General features: G+C 43.1%; 1 long non-coding RNA gene across 1 annotated transcript in view; it reads left to right on the forward strand.

The window, feature by feature from the left end:
- The window catches only part of LOC121013233 (uncharacterized), a 163,400-nt gene that overhangs the window by 15,519 nt on the left and 126,941 nt on the right, over positions 1-20,940 (forward strand). The window contains exon 2 of the long non-coding RNA XR_005782588.1: positions 115-234. This is a non-coding gene — a long non-coding RNA (uncharacterized LOC121013233). The remainder of the gene's footprint in view (positions 1-114; positions 235-20,940) is intronic.

Below are 20,940 nucleotides of genomic sequence, written 5' to 3' on the forward strand. Positions count from 1 at the left end.
TGCGAAGGGTTTATATGCTTTGAACTTGACATACCCAGGTAAAATAGAAATGAACACACTCAGGTCAGAGGTAAGTTATTCTGTCTGCATTGATATTTTTCTCTCCTGATACAGTGTTCTGTCCAGCTCCCTTCTTAACCTGGGAATCTGCATCCACCTGGCCCCTGTCTGTTGGCTGACTCCCATCACAGATTCTTGGAAGTCCTGTGTCCAATGAGGAAAATGCAGAAAACTGTAAGTCAGAAGTTCATGAGCTCACCATCTAGTTATTCTTGCTGCTGGTTCGGTTCCAGTCTTGAGGTTGGATTGTCCTGCATGGTCGCTGCTTAGATACTAGATGTTTTAGATTTAACTTAGACCCTTGGCTAGAGTAGTCATGCCTTACCTTTAAAATTCTTGGTGGGTTCATCTTTCACTTTCAAACCTGCATATGCCTTTGTGACTTCCAGAAGTAATTAAAATTAGATAGTGTGCTTATGCCTAGAACCTCAGCCTTCATCCTTCCCATGAGTCTGTGTGGATTCTGGTTCTAGTTCTCCTGTTCAGCTCATCCTGCTCCACCTGAACTTGATGGGCCATCTCTTTCTCTCCTTCTCTCTCTGTCTCTCCCCCCACCTCTCCCCACCCACTGCTAGACCCTCCTTAACTCCTGCAGTCTCCCATGTGGGCACAGCCTGAAGTATCCTTTCTGTCTGGGAGCCACACACATATTTTCTATATCCATACAAGAGCACACACTGACTTGACACTCCCTCTCTCAGCTTCTTCTCTGCCTTCCTCGCTCACCCTGCTCTCCATGCCCTCTGCTTGCCCTCTAGCAACTGAACTCTGGCACAGTTTCCCAAGCCTGTCGATAATGCTCCATCTGTCCTCCTGGTCTTTGCACAAATGTCCCTCTGACTCTCCAGACCAGGTCATGTTTGCTCCCGAAGGACTGGCCAAACATCAGCTCTTTCTGGGAGTCACTGTGCTCCTCACCCTTCACGTCCTGCACTTCAGGGTTGCTTCTTGTTCATCCAACTCACAGAGCCCTCTCCTTATGCTAATTGATTGATTAACTGAACCAATATATAAAGAAGTGAATACATTTGCTGCTGGATCAATTTGCCAGCTTAGAGACAAAGGGGGTTTTTGCTTTACCAATTATTCAAATATTATGAAATTCCCTTGTGGGCTGAATCTCTCTCCTACACACAGGAAGCAGCACATGGAAAGAAAAGGAAACCGGGTGAAAAGTGGAGGTTAGCGAGGGTACCGAGAACGTGGGCAGAGGGCAGGGGGTGAGGGTCGGTGTCCTGTCCAGGGCAGCCTGGAGGGGAGTGAGCTTGGGACTGGTGTGAGAAACAGGTCAATTTCAGTGTTGTTGACGAGCTGGTTCTACCCTCCTTGGGCAGGTAGATTCCTCTGGTGACAGAGGATAGACTCTACTGCAGTCACAGCTAATATATACATTTTCGGTGGGGGTGGGGGGTGACAGGGAGAGGATATCACAAATGCTTGCTCTTGGGAGGCAAAAAAGCCTTAGATATTGCAATGGTCTATGGCCCTCCAAACGGCCTCAGTCCACGAAGAGATGTATAGTATATCTGTGGTATTAAAACTTGATGCAAGGGGGCGATTAGGAACAAAATGCCTAAAATGGCTTCTGGGGAGAAGGATGGTGATGATAAGAAGGTTGGGAAAAACTGGGCTGACAGATGGCCTTAAAGCCAAGGAAGGGGTTCTGGCCAGACATACCCTGGAAAATGGTGAAGTTCCTGCATGTCCCAAAGGTGCCCAGTCGAGGGGTGAGCAGGGCTGAGGTCAGCTACTCTGTGGTGCAGCGCTGAGCCTTGTCCGCCCACAGGGGGCTCTTACATTTGTACATGGCAATCTGTGTGCTCCTGGAGGCCCTCGATCTGACAGTCCTGCCTGCTCATGCTCGAGCCTGACATGACAGTGTTGGAAGGTTCAGACTAAAATAAGAGTTGAAGTTATGGGTAGGTCACCTGGGCAGAGATTTGATCGTAGAGAGCACTGCACCATCACTAGGGTGAAGCGGGAATGCAGGTCATTTTAAGGACAGGTGTGTCCTTCTAGAACGAGACATGTTGGTTCTGCTCCCCAAGTGGAAAGTGCCCTGGAGCAAGGTGGTGTGGGAGTGGAGCACGAAGCCCAGAAACACCGGCCATCCCCGTACTTTTGCGACGCGGGGTGCTCCAGAGGCTCTAGAGGTTACCAGCTGAAAGTCAAGGCTAGCAGAAATGCTGATGCACTTGTTCTGTTACCAGGAACTGGTTATACTATCCTAAGTCAGAACCCGTTTGTTTGCCTTTTGGAATCCTCCAATCCTGAAAGTCCCAAAGGAAAACCAGAGAGAGAAAAAGAACTGCAGAAAAGTGGGAAAGTTGCCAATTTATTTTTCCCCCAAAACGTTGGCTCTGGGTTGGCCTGTGGCAGTGCATTAGTAACGAGTCTGTTTATATATATACACTTTCACTGATACAAAGTCGATACGTAAGTGTGAAACCAACATTTAAAGGCAATCTGTTTGGCAGTGCTGAGTGCCCGGGGATGGTTGTGATCTTGTGTCCTACATTACAGGATGGTGAAGGCGTTGGCATCCCTCTCCTTGAAATAGGGGGCTGTCTGGGGTGGTTGCGGGCCAGGACAGGGCACAGGCGAGGTCAGGGCTGTGGGCTCTGCTTCATCCCACACCCACATCAAGCCACACCAAGGGCTATCCGGTGACATGTGTGGGTACACTGGCCCGGGCCCACCTCACTGACTAGGAAACATCTCCAACTCTCGGCTGTCGTGAGGGTGGGTCGTTCTCATTTTCACATGAGACCAGCATGCTCCGTGCCACAGACTGATGGAGCTTCTTTGCTGTTTTCTACAAATGGAAAAGTCGGATTGTTTCTTTTCTTGGGGGAAAGCTGTTTAGTTCTGTGGGTGAGGAGGAAGGCCGTCTCCCCTAGTTTCACCCGACCAGGTGTGCTGCCAGGCCTGTCGTTAACATCTTGAGCTTAGTCTCACTACCGTCTGACAGGGCCGAGCAGCATGGTGGCCACAGTGACAAACACGGAGAGGGCAGGCCTAGACACGCGGGCTAGAGCGTGGCAGGAAGAGAGGCACGCATGGCGTCCAGGTTCCAAAGAGGCAACGGGGATGAGCAAGTAGCAGCTTTGGGAACAATGACAGAGTGGGTTTGCATTTCATCCTCTCCTGTGTGACCCCGTCCTGGCCCTGTCTCCTTCCTTAGCGCAGTGACGTAACCAGTCGCCTGTAGTTTGGAGCCTGGGCAGAAAGTCTAGATCTCCCAGGGAATGCAGATGGTGCAAACTCACTGGACTGTCATCACTCCCCGCTCCCCAATACGATTTCTGGGTCCTAAGATAAAACCATTTTCAATTTTATTATATAGTGAGTGCCAGCTTGCTCTCCAAAGCAATCGTCTCCTACTCTGGATACATTCATCTTAATTTTTTGCTAGTTTTACGGGTAAAAAGTGCTGTCTCTAACTTGATTTGGACTCTTCTGATCACCAGTGGGATTGAGCACTTTTTTTTTTCTTTCTCCCAATTAATTTATTGGCTGTTTGGATTCCTTTCTCTGAGAACTGCATGGACCTTGCCTTTGCGTGTTTTTGGGGGGTGTGGTTTTCTTAGATTTGTAAGTTTTTAAAAAGTATCGTATTTGGAAATTAATCCTTAGTTCGTTCTATGTAGGGCAAAGACTTTTTCCAGTCTGTGACTTCTCTCTTAATTCTGTTTGTGGCATCTCCTGAAAAACTGAAGTTTTAATTTGACAGAGTCAGACATTCTCCTTTCTCATTCACGCTTTCTGTGTCACGTTTAGGAGAACCTTACTACCGTGAAGTCATAAATATATTCTTATACTTTTTCCTAATAATTTTAAGACATTTTGCTTCTTTCCACATGTGGGCCTTTGATCAATCTGATGTTGATTTTGGAGGTATGCATCACATTTAACTTTTTTTTTTATTGAAGTATAATTAACATACAGTGTGATATTAGTGTCAGGTATATAATACAGTGATTCCAACAATTCTGTACATGACTCAGTTCTTATCACAGTAAGTGTGCTAATTTAACTTTTTAATATTGATAGTCAACTGCTCTAATACTCTTTACTGGGTGGTTCATCAGTTCTCCACTGGTTGATATTGCTATCCTGTCATCCACCAAGTTTCCAGATATAAACAGATCAATTTCTGGGCTCTCTTTCTGATTCATTGAACCTTGTATCAATTTGTGCACCAACCATAAACTTCTTAGAACAGTTCTATTGAGGTATAATTAACATACAAGACACTGCATGTATTTAGTTTTTCATTTCATAGTTCTCTCTATTTATAGGTTCTAGCTTCTTTTTTTTTTTTTTGCATTGATTTAGTATTTCTTTATTTCCTTGTTTATTTTTGAGTATAGTGAACACACAACGTTACGTTTCAGGTGCATGGCATAGTGGTTCAACAAGTTTATACGTGATGCTGTGCTCACCATCTGTCACTTTACATTGCTATTACAATGCCATTAGCTATATCACCCATGCTGTGTCTTTTATTCCTGTGACTTTTTCATTCCATAACTGGAAGCCTGTATCTTCCGCTCCCCTTCACCCACTGTGCCCATCCCCCACCCTCTCTCCTTTGGCAACCATCGGTTTGTTCTCTGTAGCTATAGCTTCTAGCTTTTCGACCTGAAATTTATTTCATTAATTCTTGCATTTTTTAAAAATTTCCTTCCTGTTTTAGCTGCATCCAATAAATGTTGATATGTAGTTCTTCTGTCGCTTGTTCTAAGTATTTTGGGACTTTCATGTGAGTTTTTCCTTAACCTTAACCCATGAATTTTTACAGAAATCTGCCTTTTAATTTCCAAGGATATTTTTAATTTTTTCAATTAAAAAATGTACTATTTCCAATTGTATTGCACTGTGATTACAGATCCTGGTTTTCATGATACGAATATGTTGGAGCGTGTTGAGAATTGCTTTGTTTTCATAAAAGACTGTATATTATCTGTTTACTGGGATGAAGATCAAGCTGCTTGATTGCATTGCTTTAATCACTTGTGCTCTTATTATACTTGATGTAACAATTTCTGGTGGCTATGTGTTAAAAAAAAATCCCTCATTATAATGGTGGATTTGTCAATTTCTCCTTTTTTTTAAAGTTTATTTTGAGAGAGAGAGTGCGCACCAGTGGGGGAGGGGTAGAGAGTCAGAGAGAGAGAGAATCCCAAGCAGGCTCATGAGCGGGCTTGAACTCACAAACCATGAGATCATGATCTGAGCTGAAACCAAGAGTTGGATGCTTAACTAACTGAACCCCCTGGGCACCCCTGTCAATTTCTCCTTTTAATTCTGATAATTTTGGTTTTTTTTTTTTTTTTTTTAACACATAGCCATCAGAAACTGTTACATTAAGTATAATAAGAGCACAAAAGCACAAACATATATTTGAAGGGAATTTTGTTAGGTAAAGCAAATTAATGATTTTTACATCTTATTGGTTGTTTATCCCTTTTATTATTAAGTAATCTCTGCCTTTCTCTTCATTCATATTTTTTCTTTAATTTTATTTGAACAAATTAATATTGCTAAACTGGCAATATTCATCTTTTCAATGCCAAACTTTCAAGTGAAAGACTAGATAGTCAAAACATAAAGAAATAAATCTGAGAGTTTGTCTTTTAAACGGTGAGTCAAATACATTTATATTTATTATAGTTACTCTACATTTGGACTTCTTTCTATCATTTCATTTTATATCCACCATGTTTTTCTTTGGTTCTCATTTTTTCTTTACCACATTCTGTTGAAGTAGAGATTTTTTTTCTTTTTTTCCTTTCTTCTCTCTCTGTCTTTTAACATTTTCTGTCTTGTTCCTTTACTGATTTGGAAATTATTTATTTGGTTTCTATTTACATATATATATATTTTTCTAATTTTAATATTTCTAACAATATCTAAAGCTAATACATGTCTCTTTCCTACTCTTGAAAAGACAGTGACCTTAGAATGCTTTGAATTCTCTTTAAATTCACTTTAAATTCTCCTGTTTTAGAATAGAGATAGATAGGAATTTGATGGTAATTAAACATGAACAAAAACAAGGTGAAATTTTACTCTTACGTGTGAGAGCCGAGGAAGAAATGTTATGGGCTTAGCACTATTAACTGTGTGACACAGAGTGAGTTACTTAATCCTGTGATTCCATTTCTTCATCTGTAAATAGTTTTAATACCCACTTGTTAGGGTGTTGGGGATTTGATGAGTTGGTGAATGTAATATACTTAGAACAATGCCTGGAATATAGTAAGTGCTGTTTACGAGTTTGCTAATTGTTACCAGACGTTACCTGGATGTCAAGTGGTAAGAATACCTGAAATAAAAATCTGTTGAGGATCCAAATGATATGGCCAATAGCAATATTTTAATATGTAAAAGAGGAATGAAAAATGTATCACCTATCTTGACAAGTAGAAGAAAACATCTGAAAGCAATCAAAGGAGAGTTAATAAAGAACAATTAAGTGTATTAACTGTGAACAATAGTCCAATCAGATGTGCCCTTAGGAAAACTGGCTTTGGGCAGGAGGTTCCTGGAGAGAAAAGGAGGGATGGTGAGTAAGAAGGGCAGTGGTGAATAGAAGAGGCTCCATGGGTAAATCAATGTGTTCTTATGGAACATGAGTCAACAATATGATCTAAATAGTGTAAAAGGCAAAACCACATTTGGGTGTGGTAACAAACCCAGGCTGAATAGTGGGACATACTTCATTATTCCATTTCCTTTGGCTCTTGCAGGGCCCTCGGCAGACTTTTTTTTTTTTTTTTTTAACGTTTCTGAAAATCACATGTTGCAGAATGTGGAGAGGAGGGCAGGGATCCTGATCTGGAGTTTGGAGAGCAAGAGGGATAGGGAAAGCTTATGATGAGCAGCAGCTTGATGCTGACAGTGCCTTGTGGCTTGTGCTTGGAAGAGAGAGGCTTCGATTATTCTGGTTAGTCAAGAAGAGTGGGGTCAGAAATCGCAGTGTGATGCTGCCAGCGGGGGCAATAGACACTGAACGAAGGAGTAACCTAACCACAGAACGGATCCGTCAGTGGGATAGGCGACCACCAGGGTCTAGGAATGATGCCAGGAACATGATGGGCTCAGACAACTGCCTTTCAGGCTGAGTTTGGCGTAAACACGAGCTCCAAGCTGCCCTGAGAAAACACGGTGGTCAGCTAAGCCCGGCGAGTGTGCCTGTCCTCTGGAATTCTCCGGGTACAGACTCGGCCAGTCCCCGCACCCAGGACTGCGCGAGGAGCACAAAACCTTGTCTGTGATTAAAACCACACTCAGGAGTGGGTCATTCAGGCACCCCGGGGCTGCCTTATGCTGACTGATGGTGATAATTCCATTTCCCATGATTTCTCGAGTGTGCTTTTCATCTGTATTCATTCTATTTCATGAGAAAGCCATAAAGGGGTCCTTTCCACTACCATTGACACACGTGATCTTCACCAACTGGGAGGAAACAGGGAAAGGTAGTGCGGGGCCAGAAAAGAAATTGATGTTGATCTGTGAAAGGGGCTTGTCACACTGGCCAGTGTCTGTCCTGCAGTCAGATGGAATGCCACTTCTCTGAGTTGCCTTCCTGGACCTCTCTCACTGGAGTAGACTCTTCCCCCACCCACCCTTCAGGTGACACCTTTGTTGGGTAGACCCGCAGTGATCTATTTGCTTACTTATTCATTGTCTGCCGCCCTCATTTCGTGTAAGATCCTCTGAGCTGGGTGCTGGTCCTGTGTTTTTAACAGCGATGTCACCCAATACTTAGAAGTGTGTCTTTCATGTAATAATGATAATTATTATTTTTGGACCAACAAGAGGCAGCACTGTAAGGTAGGATTGTTTTGAATGGCTAGCCACTTGGATCCTTTTAGGAAACATGTCTCTCTGAATCTCTGTGAAGTAAGGGTACAGGTAGGAAAGGTCAAGGGTAAACATAGATAGGATTATTACTTAGGACTTTCTAATTTTGGCAGGTTCATCAAAATGCCTAGAAAAGCCTGGATTTTTGCTTTGAGTGGCTGAAGATGTACCTACAAGAGCAGGAACATCTGATGGGATAAAAAGTTGATTGGAGCAAAAAGCTGAAGTTAGAGACACAAATGTTCTCTCTCACCTTCTTTCATAGGTGATTAGATGCCAGTTTGCCTCGGACAGTCCTGGCTTATACCTGCTGTCCTGGCCTAATTCTGATAGTGCTCCTTTACGACCTCAGAGGTTTCCTGATTTGGGTGATAAGTCATATGGCCATGTTGTCTGTAAGATTCAGTCCACCCCTTCCAAAACCCAGTCAGCCTGGGGCCACAGTGTATGTTGAGCTGAAGATGGTATGTGCTAGAAGGGATAGGAACTTGTGATTTTGGAGTTCATAAATTATGGAGGAGAATCACACATATTTCTTGACACTCATAATATGATTCTCTTAAGATTCTGCCAGTCAAATGCTCTTTGTGCTTTTAAGTTTTCATGACTTCAGAACATTTGGGGCCATAGCTACAGGGGTGATAGGTCTTGGTGTCGTTATAGTCAGGCAACGCATGCTACATGATCTTAAGACAGCATGGCTGGGTCACAATGTCTTCCCAGGATAAAACTTCCTCAATTTTGGGGGCACCTGGGTGGCTCAGTCAGCTAAGTGTCTGATTCTTGATTTTGGCTCAGGTCACGATCATACCGTTCATGGGTTTGAGCCCCCTGCTTGGGATTCTCTCTCCCTCTCTCTCTCTCAACAAATAAATAAACTTAAAAAAACCCCCACCAAAAAAACCCCAATAAAAACATACATAAAACTTAGTCAATTTATTTACAGCTCTGAACTCTTTAGAACCCAGGAAAGCCTGCTCTTAAGGAGCCCTTCGGGGAACAGGGAGATAGGTCCTCATAATTGTGCCTCCCTTTAATCTTAATCCAAGCTTCTAAACACCTATCCCTTTCATCTTGAAGAGGAGTCTTTTCCCAGGAGGCTTTTGATCCCTCAAGCAAAGAGACACCTGAAAGAATGCTCAGCCCATGCCCAGATATGTCAGAATACCCGGGTCCACAGATGGGACACCAATAAAGTCTGCTAACACAAGCAGCTGTCTGACATATTCGGCCACTTTTAAGTGGTTGATCATTAATGTATGCACTTAAAGGTTGGGGAAGGTCACTGAGTGGTTCCAACAGAAGAACATATCACCCCATTACACCAAAGTGGTGAGAAGATTAATTTCCCAAACCAGAGTGGGTGATGCGGCCAAGAGGAGAGGGCCACATGCTTGCTAGATCTGAATGCCCCGATTACTTCTTCTGGGATATTATGTTAAAAGCGCAGGTTTAGTCAGTGAAAATCAGAGACACAGATCATCTGAAGCAACGCATCAGTGATGCAGGCACAGGGGCTGGACGAAATGCTGCCCTAATACACTTTGTCTGTTGCAATTTGTCTGTGAATTGCATTAAGAGAAACGACACTGAATATAACACATGATGCCATTTCATGTGTGGTGTATTGCAATGTAATATCAATAAGTTACTTGCCATGTTAATTTGCCTGTGTATCCAGACCTTAGGGCGACCTGACGGCTCAAGATAGCGGATGCTCTGATTTTTCCACTTTCCATGGTCTTTATCACCATTGTTTAAAGTGTTTGCATAGTAATCTATTGGGTTGGTATACCATAATTTAAATATTCTTCTACTTTTGTGTGTTTAGATTGTTTTGGGGTTTTTTCTATCGCAAATACTATAGAAGCTGGAAGTATGCATGCATGTTTTCCCATGTTTTAGATTAGTTCCTTAAGATGAGTATTTGCAAAGAGGGGAAAGATTAAAGACAGCAGGAAGCAGAGGGTCTGAGGAGCAGTGACTTGGCTAAGACGTCTCTTTGTCCGTACAGCATTTCTCATGCTCTTATGTCATCTGTCTACACACGTTGGTGAAGAACTTGACAATCTGATGATTGATTACTTTGTGGACCTTGAATGGAAACACTGTACCCCTATTATATCAGGGGGAGGAAGTGAAGTGAGGAAAAACCTCTTGTCTAGATACAATATTGCTTTTTGTACAACAGAGTATGAAATACATGTATTTTTGAAACTTTAAAAAAATGTTTATTTATTTATTTTTGAGAGAGAGCGAGCGAGAGAGCGAGTGAGCAAGCACGAGCCAGGGAGGGGCATAGAGAGACGGGGACAGAGGATCCGTGCTGACAGCAGCAAGCCTGATGTGGGTCTTGAACTCATGAAGCAGGAGATTGTGACCTGAGCTGAAGTCGGATGCTTAACAAACTGGGCCATCCAGGCGCCCTGAAATATTTGCATTTCTATGTTACTTGCCTTGTTTCAAGCTTGTTGTATTTTTTTCTTTCCTTTGCATTCTCTCAAAGCAGCTTGATGGCCCATGGGAGAAATTATTTCCTTGGGCAAACAGATAGAAGACACTTGTACAAAAGGCAAAGAACACATCTTTCTGATGCCCTCCCTTGTTCTGTTGAATGGCTTCAAAGAAGAGTTTACTGGGGAGACCTGGGTGGCTCAGTCGGTTAAAAGTCTGACTTCAGTCCAAGTCATGATCTCATGGTTCATGGGTTAGGGCCCCGCATTGGGCTCTGTGCTGACAGCTCAGAACCCGGAGCCCGTTTAAGATTCTGTGTCTCCCTCTCTCTCTGCCCCTCCCATGCTCGCACTCTGTGTCTCTCAAAAGTAAATAAAAGTAAAAAAAGAGAAGAGTTTACTGGTTTTATTTTCCTTATTAAGAATTAAAATAGGAGACTTTTGATGAGGTCTTGTTTTAAAGAAGCTATTTTCTTTGAGAAAAAAAGTGCTTCCCCTTTTGATGCTTGAGATTGATGTGATGAGATTTAGGAAAAACTTACATGACAATTGCTTGTGTTTCTTCTGGGTGATTTGTTTAGAGTTATGTGTACATCTAAGATGCTTTAAAGTCTTTATAACAGATTTCTCACTTTCATATGGGAGATATAACAGCAGAATGATGGAATCTTGTAGCCTCTGGTTGCTGGAATTGTCCACCTTTGTAGAAGCGTTAGAAAATGCTGAGAGGGATTTCCTGGGGTTATTTTGTTGGTGTTGTTGTTTACTTATTTACCTTTGAGAGAAAGAGGATGGGGCAGGGGGTGGGGAGACTGAATCCCAAGGAGGCTCTGTGATACCAGTGCAGAACCCGACATGGGGTTCGAAACCGTGAACCGTGAGATCATGACCTGAGCCCAAATCGAGTTGGATTGCTTAACTGACTGACCCACCCAGGTGCCCTGATTTCATGGAGTTTTAAAGTAGGGTGCCCAGGCATGCTGGGTAAGGTCAGAGCGAACCCAAAGAGAGTGCCTACTGTGTGCCAGGCACACACCTGTGTGCTGTACAACTGTCCGCCCATTTAATTCTCAACCCTAGCGGGTAGGAACCATTATGCCCCCCTGTTTCACTCAGCATCAGTAGAAGTATTTGGACAAATGGACCAATAAACTTGATTTTCTAGCTAAATGCTTGATCCACTGTATTGTCCTTGGGGCCATGAAGCTGTTCCCCACTTCCAGAAGGTGACCACTTTGTTGAGGCTTCTCTAGGGTCAGAAGTGGCTGCTGATTGCCACTCCCAAAGAGGTGCATTCTAAGAACAGAAGAAAATCTTTGCCAAGGAGAATGGTTATTGGGCCTGGTTTTAGCAATTTGCAAAGTCCAATAAAAAATAAATCCCAAAGCAGTCATATGTTTCAAATCTGAATGTTAACAGCTGTGCTCTTATTTCTTTGCTGACTATAACTACAATGCTAAGCCTTTTCTCTGTGTTTAGAAAAAGCTCTGCCTTCACCTTAATGTTCTGGCCATACCACCCAACTGTCCTTTCCAAATTTACCCCCAATTCCTTATTTCTTTCTTTAGATATTTATTTCTTTTTAAGGAGAGATCTCTACAGGGCTGAGGTTTTAAAACAGCAAATTGTGCTAAATTCTTAATCCTCCTCTAACATCTGTTTATGTTTTTGGAATATATATATATATTAGTAATGTTTTTTTTTTTAAATTTTTTTTTTTTCAACGTTTATTTATTTTTGGGACAGAGAGAGACAGAGCATGAGCGGGGGAGGGGCAGAGAGAGAGGGAGACACAGAATCGGAAACAGGCTCCAGGCTCCGAGCCATCAGCCCAGAGCCCGACGCGGGGCTCGAACTCACGGACCGCGAGATCGTGACCTGGCTGAAGTCGGACGCTTAACCGACTGCGCCACCCAGGCGCCCCTATTAGTAATGTTTTTAAGAGGTCTTTTTACCCTTGTCCAAAAAGGAGCTCTAAGAACCATTTTTTTCTTTATTTCCTTCCTTTTTCTTCCTGCCTACCTGCTTCCTTTTCTCTTTTGGGTTTTTTTTTTTTTTTTTTTTTTTTTTTTTAGATTACTTTAAGGGGAAATAATCCCTTAATGTGTGTCCAAGAACACTGAAAGATGTTTGGACATTTTCTATTCCTTTCTGGCCTCTGAGTTCTGAGTCACTGAGTTTGTATTTTTAAGTCAGCACCTATGGGCAAAGTTGTCTTTCAAAACTAAACTAGTCCCCATGATTTAAAATGCCAACCAACCAATGAGCCAAAAAATCCACTCCCTAAAAAAAAAAAAAAAAAAAAAAAAAAGGATCAAACCAACCAAAACCCACTCAAATTTAACCAAAAACCTCTCCAAAAAAATCAGGTCTTCATTTTGGATCAAAGCCAGACAACATTTCCCCCAAATTCCTCCTGCTCTATAGAGAGAGTACATCTCTGAACATGCCAAATGGAAATTCAGATCTGAGCAACTCTTTTAAACTTCTTATCTTTCAAATATTCATAATTTTCCAGCTCTTGACTATCATAAATTCTCTTCATTACAAAGCTCACCTTGGAAAGAGCGGAAGGGAGGAGCGAGTTCGGAAGGCGCTGCTTTCTTGACTCCCTGCTTGCTCAGAAAGTGTCTGGTAATGGGGTGGCAGGACACCCCGCTGTGGGTGCTGGAGGGTTCCTAGCTCCAATCTGTGAGGACTGAGATGTGTCCCTCCAAGTCTATCATCACCCAGGTTAGACAGGCCCCACTGAAGCCTCTCTGGTGGGTGGGAATTCTTGGAGGCAGTGATGCCTGAATTTTCTAAGGATGAGCCTAGGATAGCCATTAAGCTAGAAGGGCATAGGGCTGGGGACCTAACTTACAGCTGCATTTGCATGGTGCTTTATACAGTATTGAGACGAGCTTTCCTTCATTCATCAGAGAATGTAGAGAGGGCTACTGGCCAGGACTGTGGGGTGGGGTGAGGGAAGGAAGACCACTACTTGCAGCCCCTTCATGGAGACCCCACCGATGAGGAGCCTCTTGGGATAGAGCTGTGACCATGCTGGAGATTGGGCATATTGACAGACTGCCAATGGGAGAGGCTGGTGCACGTATGTTTGCCTGAGTCTGCAGAAGGGGCAGGCAAGGCTGGAAACTTGGCATCACGGGAGGGGAGAAGCACTTCCGGGTTTCATCATGCATGCTGTGATTTGTCTCCTTGGTTAAATCTCTGGGTCCTGGAAGCTGTTTTACTAACAGCCCCTTAAGGAATGGAGAACCATGGAATCTCTCCAGTAATCTCGCCCACACGAACTCCAGTGGGTGGTGAAGCATCCTGCTTCATTTTGCCTCCGAACGATTGGGGCACCGTCACAGCACAAGGCAGCTGAGGTGGGGCATTGCAGCAACTAAAGGGACATGGGCATCACTTCCCATACTGGTGTGATTCTGTGCTTTGTTGCTTGTGTTTTAAGTGCTACTGTGGTAGTCAGTGGCACGAGTGGTGGACACCCAGTGGTACTCCCCTCCACTGAATTTCTTTTTTTTTTTTAAGTTTATTTATTTATTTTGAGAGAGACAGAGACAGCACGAGTGGGGGAGGGGCAGAGAGAGAGGGAGAGAGAGAATCCCAAGCAAGTTCTGTGCTGCCAGCACAGAGCCTGACCTGGGACTCCAGCCCACTAAACTGTGAGATCAGGACCTGAGCTGAAACTCAGAGTCAGATGCTTAACCGACTGAGCTACCCAGGCGCCCCCTCCACTGTTTCAGTAGCATCTGTCCCAGTAGATTCTCAGGGAGCCTCACAGGTACCCTAGAGGTTGTCTTCTTGGCCTTGAGCCTCCTACACACTGGTGGGGTGTTTTCTGCTGGCCAGTCCCGGCCCATGTTACCCTGCCTTCCAACCTTTGGCCAGCCACTGTGGATCAGTTCTGGCTCAGGTCCTCCTGGAGAATTTCCCCACTACCCAGTGGGCTTCAATCACACCTTTTCAATGAGATCTGAATGCCAGCCTTAGAAAGGGGGGTGGGTGGTGATCTCTTTTTCAAGTGTGTTCTTTCGTTGAGCATTCTCCTTCATCTCCTGGATATCCTCTAGAGTTCTTTTTATCCCTTGACAGTCAGCTCCCTGTTACGGTTATATAATTCTTTATATTAAAGTCTCCCTGTTAAAATTATTGTGTGATCTCTGTCTCCTAACTAGACCTATTGATACAAGATGATAGTAGGGATAATTGATAGAAATACTGAGTTTGTTCCCTTATACATTTTACTTCCTTCTTATTTGAAGCCTCTGTCCTGGTCCCGACAGGTGCCAGCCCTCAGAAGCTGTGAGTTAGTTGCATCAGCGGGACTGGGTCCCAAGTAGCTGACGCCCAGGTTCACTGAAGATTTCCATACTTCACGAAATGACTGGAGAGAATGGATGAGAATTGATGATATAACACTAGCTTTGCATTGTGGGTGAGGGGAACCCAGAGAAAAACAGCTTGAATTTCTTGTCCATAGGGATGGGACCTCAGAATCAGAATGAAGTTGAAAGAAAATAAACGTGAGACTCCCAGTGAATCTGCTTTATGATAGTTACAGTTTTTATGTCAAATCACTGACAAATACATAAATGTAAAAGCTGGCATGGATTTGGCAATGCTTCTACAAACTTGTATTTTATTGTTTATAAAGCATTTAAAAACACTTGAAAAAGTGGTACATGGTATCAATTTATTTACTTAAAAAATTTTTTTAACGTTTATTTATTATTGAGAGACAGACACAGAGCATGAGCAGGGGAGGGGCTGAGAGATGGGGAGACACAGAATCGAAAGCAGGCTCCAGACTCTGAGTTGTCAGCACAGAGCCCAATGTGGGGCTCGAACTCACAAACAGCGAGATCATGACCTGAGCCAAAGTCAGACGCTTAGCCTATTGAGCCACCCAGGTGCCCCTCAATTTATTTACTTTCATTATTAGGCCTATAGATGTGAGGATTTCCTGCCTGAAGGTGGTAACTCCACAGCCCCTCTGGGATCAGAAGCTCACAGGTCTGGAGCTGGTGTTATAAGAATGGAAACAATACTGAAGGCCAAGTGCTCATTAATATACAATATGGAGATCGTATCATCTTTTAAACAGTCTTAGCAAAAGCAAAAATCTGGCTTTCATGTGCAGTGTCTCTGTGTCCACTGTGTATTTTTCTTTGTCCATACTTTGAAAGGATAAGCAATCGTTGCTTGTTTGTTTGCACTTCCTGGGAGAAGATGCTACTCTGGATGAAATGCATTGGCCCCGCCTAGGCAGGTGGAGGATCCCATGAAAGGAGCAGTTGGCCGCCTGCCACTGGCTGGGTGATGCACAGAGAACAGCATGCCCTGGAGCGTGTCGCTGTAGTGTCTACACCCTCATCCTCATCCTTATTTCCCCAGTTTTTCTTCTGGAACAAGTGGAAGCCTCTGATGCACTTATCTCCTTCTCTTCCTTCCCTATTTTAAAATTAGGATGCTAATATTTGTGAAGTCATGAACTAATGTTTAACCTTTTCTGGCATCCAATGTACATGCTTATTTGGCTCCATGGCACTGGTCTAGCACCACTACGTTAATCCAGAGAATCGAAATACCAACAGGAAAAAGGAAGTGAAGAAAGCAAATGCAACATTAGCTACAGAAGCATTTCACTTAACAAAATCAGGAAAGAGAGCATATCTCCCTAAGTTTCATGTGATAATATAAAGTGATAATACTTTGGTTGCTTTAATTTCATTTCCTCTGCTCTGTTTTCCCTTTGACCATTAACAACACTCAGCTGTGTCCCTTTGTGACCCAATGGCTGTGTGCCTGAGAGCCTGGGGCTGATGAGAAGTGGACCCTCTTTCTCTCTACCAATTTTTAAGTTGTTTTCTTCATCCATCGCCAGCCCCTGAGACTCAGCCCTTAACCTTGTGAGTTTAGTGTTTGGCTAAACTGGAGAAGAGAATTAATGATGGTATTGGAAAGACTTTCTTGACAAAATTCACTTTCTGGATATGGGAAATAAGGGTTCAGGGCTTCATAAATATGACTTATGGGGCAATTAGACATATTGGCAGCCTTTCTGGGTCCAACATGGATGTCTGGAAATTATATGTCAACTCCCACCCTCATGCTAGATCTGTAGTTTTCTGGCTTCGCCATGGGGGTGGGGGGTACATGGTGATTAAATAAATGATCCCAGAATGAAAGACAAAAAGAGAGAAAACAAATGATTTCATAAAATGGGAGAAAAAAGGAAAAATGGAATTTTTATATTTTGATATTTTTTCTCCCTTGGACTTTCACCAAAATCTTAGTTTCCTTAGTGCCAAGGTTTTTATTTTTTATTTTTTTAACATTTATTCATTATTGAGAGACAGAGCACAAGCATGGGGTGGGGGGGGGCAGAGAGAGGAGGAGACACAGAATCCAAAGCAGGCTCCAGGCTCTGAGCTGTCAGCACAGAGCCTGACGTGGGGCTCGAACCCACGAGCAGTGAGATCATGACCTGAGCCAAAGTCAGACACTCAACTGATTGAGCCACCCAGGTGCCCCTCCTTAGTGACAAAGTTTGACAACTCCATGTAATGACTTAAGAAAGTCATGCTACCTGACTATTCTCTAGTCCAACACAGACATCCACCCCACAGTCCCAGTTGTAGATGCTGTGACGCTCATGTCTACTCCCAGAAGGAGAAACTGATTGTCAAGGGTGAAATGAATCGGATTCAAGGATGCAATCTTTACTTGTTTGTCTATAATGATAATAAAAGCACGAACAACCTCAAACATAAGTTAAAATTGGTGACTGACGGAGGATGGGGGAAAGGGCTTTCCTTTACCCATGACCTTTCCTTCCCACCGCGGTCATCCTGGCAGTGTTCACCCCCTGGGTCTCAGTTTCTCCTGAGCTCCTATGTGCTCCTGTGCCCCTCTCAACCCACCTCATGTGCATGGTCTTGCTTCGTGCTGGCGTATGGGGAGTGTCTGGTGAAGTTGATCTGAAAATACTTAATAGTGATTAACCAGTGTTGGGTCAGATTGCAGATGTTCAAAAGAAACCTGTATGTTTGGTAAAAAGGAAAGCAGAATGAGAAATATTGATTTTGTTTCTAAAGAAAACCACATAGAATTTTCTGGGTTGTGAAAGAGTTTTAAGAACTGGCTGCAAACACAAGTTCCTGCTCATGGTCCTGAACAAGCTCCCAACTTAGCCAACACCTGTGCAGTAACCTCCTGGGCTTCTGTTTCACCACCTGTGAGAAGCAGTTGTGAAGCTTGGGGCTCACGATGAACAAAGGGGGAGGCCAAGTGTGGGCCTGCCCAGCTCCCAGGCCCCTCCTTCCTGCTTTGTTTCTCTTCTGGCTTCCACACAGGGACTCAGGGCTTTTGGCAAGTGTGCAATCAGGACATTCTAAAACAGTTCTCATTTTAAAGATTTGGTGTAAATGTTCCCCGAAGCATGTTTGATCATGAATTCTAGTTTTCGTCTTGGGAAACATGGATGTAGGCTTACGTGGATAGTGGGGACCCATTGGCCTGAGATATCCCATTCCCTGAGGACCTGAGCTCAGAGCTTGTTGCCACACCCTCTTACCTACGGTGCTAGTGGTCCAAATGGCTTATTGGGTGAGCTTGCGTGAGGGTTCACATTTATAGCAGGTAAGCCAATTTCTCAACTCAGGGGTAACCAAGGGTTTCTGTGTGTGTGTGTTTTTTAATCTTTATTTATTTTTGAGAGAGAGAGTGAGTGCAAGCAGGGGAGGAACACAGAGAGAGGGAGACACAGAATCCAAAGCAGGCTCTAGGCTCTGAGCTGCCAGCGCAGAGCCCGATGCAGGGCTCGAACTCACGTTTGTGAGATCATGACCTGAGCCGAAGTCAGACAGTTAACCGACGGAGCCACCCAGGCACCCCGGTTTCTGTGTTTTTAATTGTGGGTCACAGACATGCTCAGAAATCCAAAGGTATGTGAATGTTGTTAACATTTTCTTCATTAGAATGATGATTTGATGACATATCGGATAAAGGGTTAGTATCCAAAATCTATAAAGAACTTATCAAACTCAACACCCAAAAAACAAATAATCCAATTAAGAAATGGGCAGAAGGCATGAATAGACATTTTTCCAAAGAAGACATCCGGATGGCCAACAGACACATGAAAAGATGCTCAACATCACTCATCATCAGGGAAATACAAATCAAAACCATGATAAGATGTTACCTCACACATTCCAGAATGGCTAAAATGAACGAATCAGGAAGCAACAGATGTTGGTGAGGATGCAGAGAAAGGGGAACTTTTTGTACTGCTGGCGGGAATACAAACTGATGCAACCACTCTGGAAAACAGTATGGAGGTTCCTCCAAAAATTAAAAATAGAACTACCCCATGACCCAGCAATTGCACTGCTAGGTATTTATCCAAGGGATACAAAAATGCTGATTTGAAGGGGCACATGCACCGCAATAGCAGCACTATTAACAATAGCCAAATTATGGAAAGAGCCCAAATGTTTATTGACTGATGAGTGCATAAAGAAGATGTGGTGTACATATACAATGGACTATTAGCCAGCACAAAGAATGAAATCTTACCATTTGCAACAATGTGGATGGAACTAGAGTGTATTTTGCTAAGTGAAATAAGTCAGTCAGAGAAAGACAAATACTATGATTTCACTCAAATGTGGAATTTAAGAAACAATCAGAGCACATAGGGGAAGCGAAGGAAAAATAAGACAAAAACAGACAGGGAGGCAAAGCATAAGTTATAGACTCTTAAATACAGAGAAAAAATTGAGGGTTGCTGGAGGGGAAGTGGGTGAGGGGATGGACTTAAATGGGTGATGGGCATTAAGGAGGATAGTTGTTGGGATGAGCACTGAATGTTGTATGTAAGTGATGAATCACTAAATTCTACTCCTGAAACTAATATTATACTATATGTTAACTAATATGAATTTAAATAAAAAAAAAAGAATGATGATCTGAGGGGGTCTGAGCATTAGATGTGACTTGAACATGAGTCAAATGTGTGGAGTCTGGTCACATCCTTTTTCTGATGTCAGTAATCCTTCCTAATCTTCATGATTGAGGTTTAGTGATGAAAACACGAAAGGCTCAAAATTATAGCAGTAAGTGAAGATTCAATGCCAGCTTGCCAACGTGAGCCTTGTAGTGGTCACCCAATAGAAGTGGCCTTTGTGTCTATCTGGATTCCTGATACTAAGTTCAGGAAGCAAATAGCTCTGGAGAGTGAGGGATAGTTATAGTAGATCATGTGTGCTACTTAATAAAACAAAGGTTGCCCAAATGTCCTTAAGCTGTGGTTTTCAAACTTTTTATCCATCAGAGTTTTCTTCAAGTGAAATACTACTCTAAGTAAGCGAATATTAAGATGGATGAATCGAAAACTAGGTTGGCAACTGGGCCTTCACTCTTGGTTTTTCTTCCTTGGCTCTGTGCATGAGCACTTCTGTGGAACCGTCTGCCTCTTAAGAAATGGTTGGGAGGCCTTTCGCTGAAAGGAGTGACTCTTTGGGATGCCTGGGTGGCTCAATCAGTTAAGCATCCGACTTCAGCTCAGATCATGATCTCACCATTTGTGAGAGCTGCACTGACAGCTCAGAGCCTGGAACCTGCTTCGGATTCTGTGTCTCCCTCTCTCTCTGCCTCTCCCCCCGCTCATGCTCTGTCTGTATCTCTGAAAGATAAATAAATGTTAAAAAAAAAAAAAAAAAAAAACAAAAAGAAAGGAGTGACTCTTTGGAATCTACCTGGTCCATGTGAATTAGACCCGTCCTGGACTAATCAAGTATCCCTGAAGCCTAGTGTTGACCCTTGGAACCCTCTTGCCATCAAAGAAATATGACATTTGGCCATAAAATAACACTGTGCCGATTCTGACTCACAGAAGACTCACTCAACCCAGGTGAGCATTCAGAGCAAATCATCTTCTAAGCCAACATGTGGAGCAAAACAAATTTTTACCCTAACTGGCTTTTCTGTTTCAAATGGAGAATGAAACTTGGAAGACAGTGGGAAGGCAGGCTGGCATCTCTGAGATGCAGTGTTCAGGACAAATGAAACGTCAGAATCTCATGTCCTGATTTACTCACTGGTGTATGAGCTCGAGGGGTGGATAATACATATCTTCCTCTTTTCCTAAAAGGTCTGGGTTGGGCCAGATAACACTTGGAGGCTGACTTCAGAAAGCTCTGTTTGGAAGGCTCGTGCACATCACATGATGAAAGATGTGAGGATGGCCACCAGGCCACTTGTTCACTGTGCCAAGCTGGGTCTCCATAGCTTCAAATTCATTCCAACGTAATTGAAAACATGTGCTAAAGTGTGCATTTTCTTAAGGTTCAAAATTTCCTTGTGGTGTACTTTCCATACCATTTTGATTTAAAAGCAGAGAATGACAATACTGTGGCCAAAAACGTGTGTCAGTATGTAAGTGTTTTAAAACAAATCTTTTAAGAGTAAAAAACCCTGAAGAATAAACACAAGACTGAATCATAGTTCTTAGAATTAAGGCAGGTGAGGAGCCTCAAGGAAA

This window comes from Herpailurus yagouaroundi, unplaced genomic scaffold (assembly GCF_014898765.1).
Source record: "Herpailurus yagouaroundi ecotype Mexico unplaced genomic scaffold, PumYag 198, whole genome shotgun sequence".
NCBI lineage: Eukaryota > Metazoa > Chordata > Mammalia > Carnivora > Felidae > Herpailurus > Herpailurus yagouaroundi.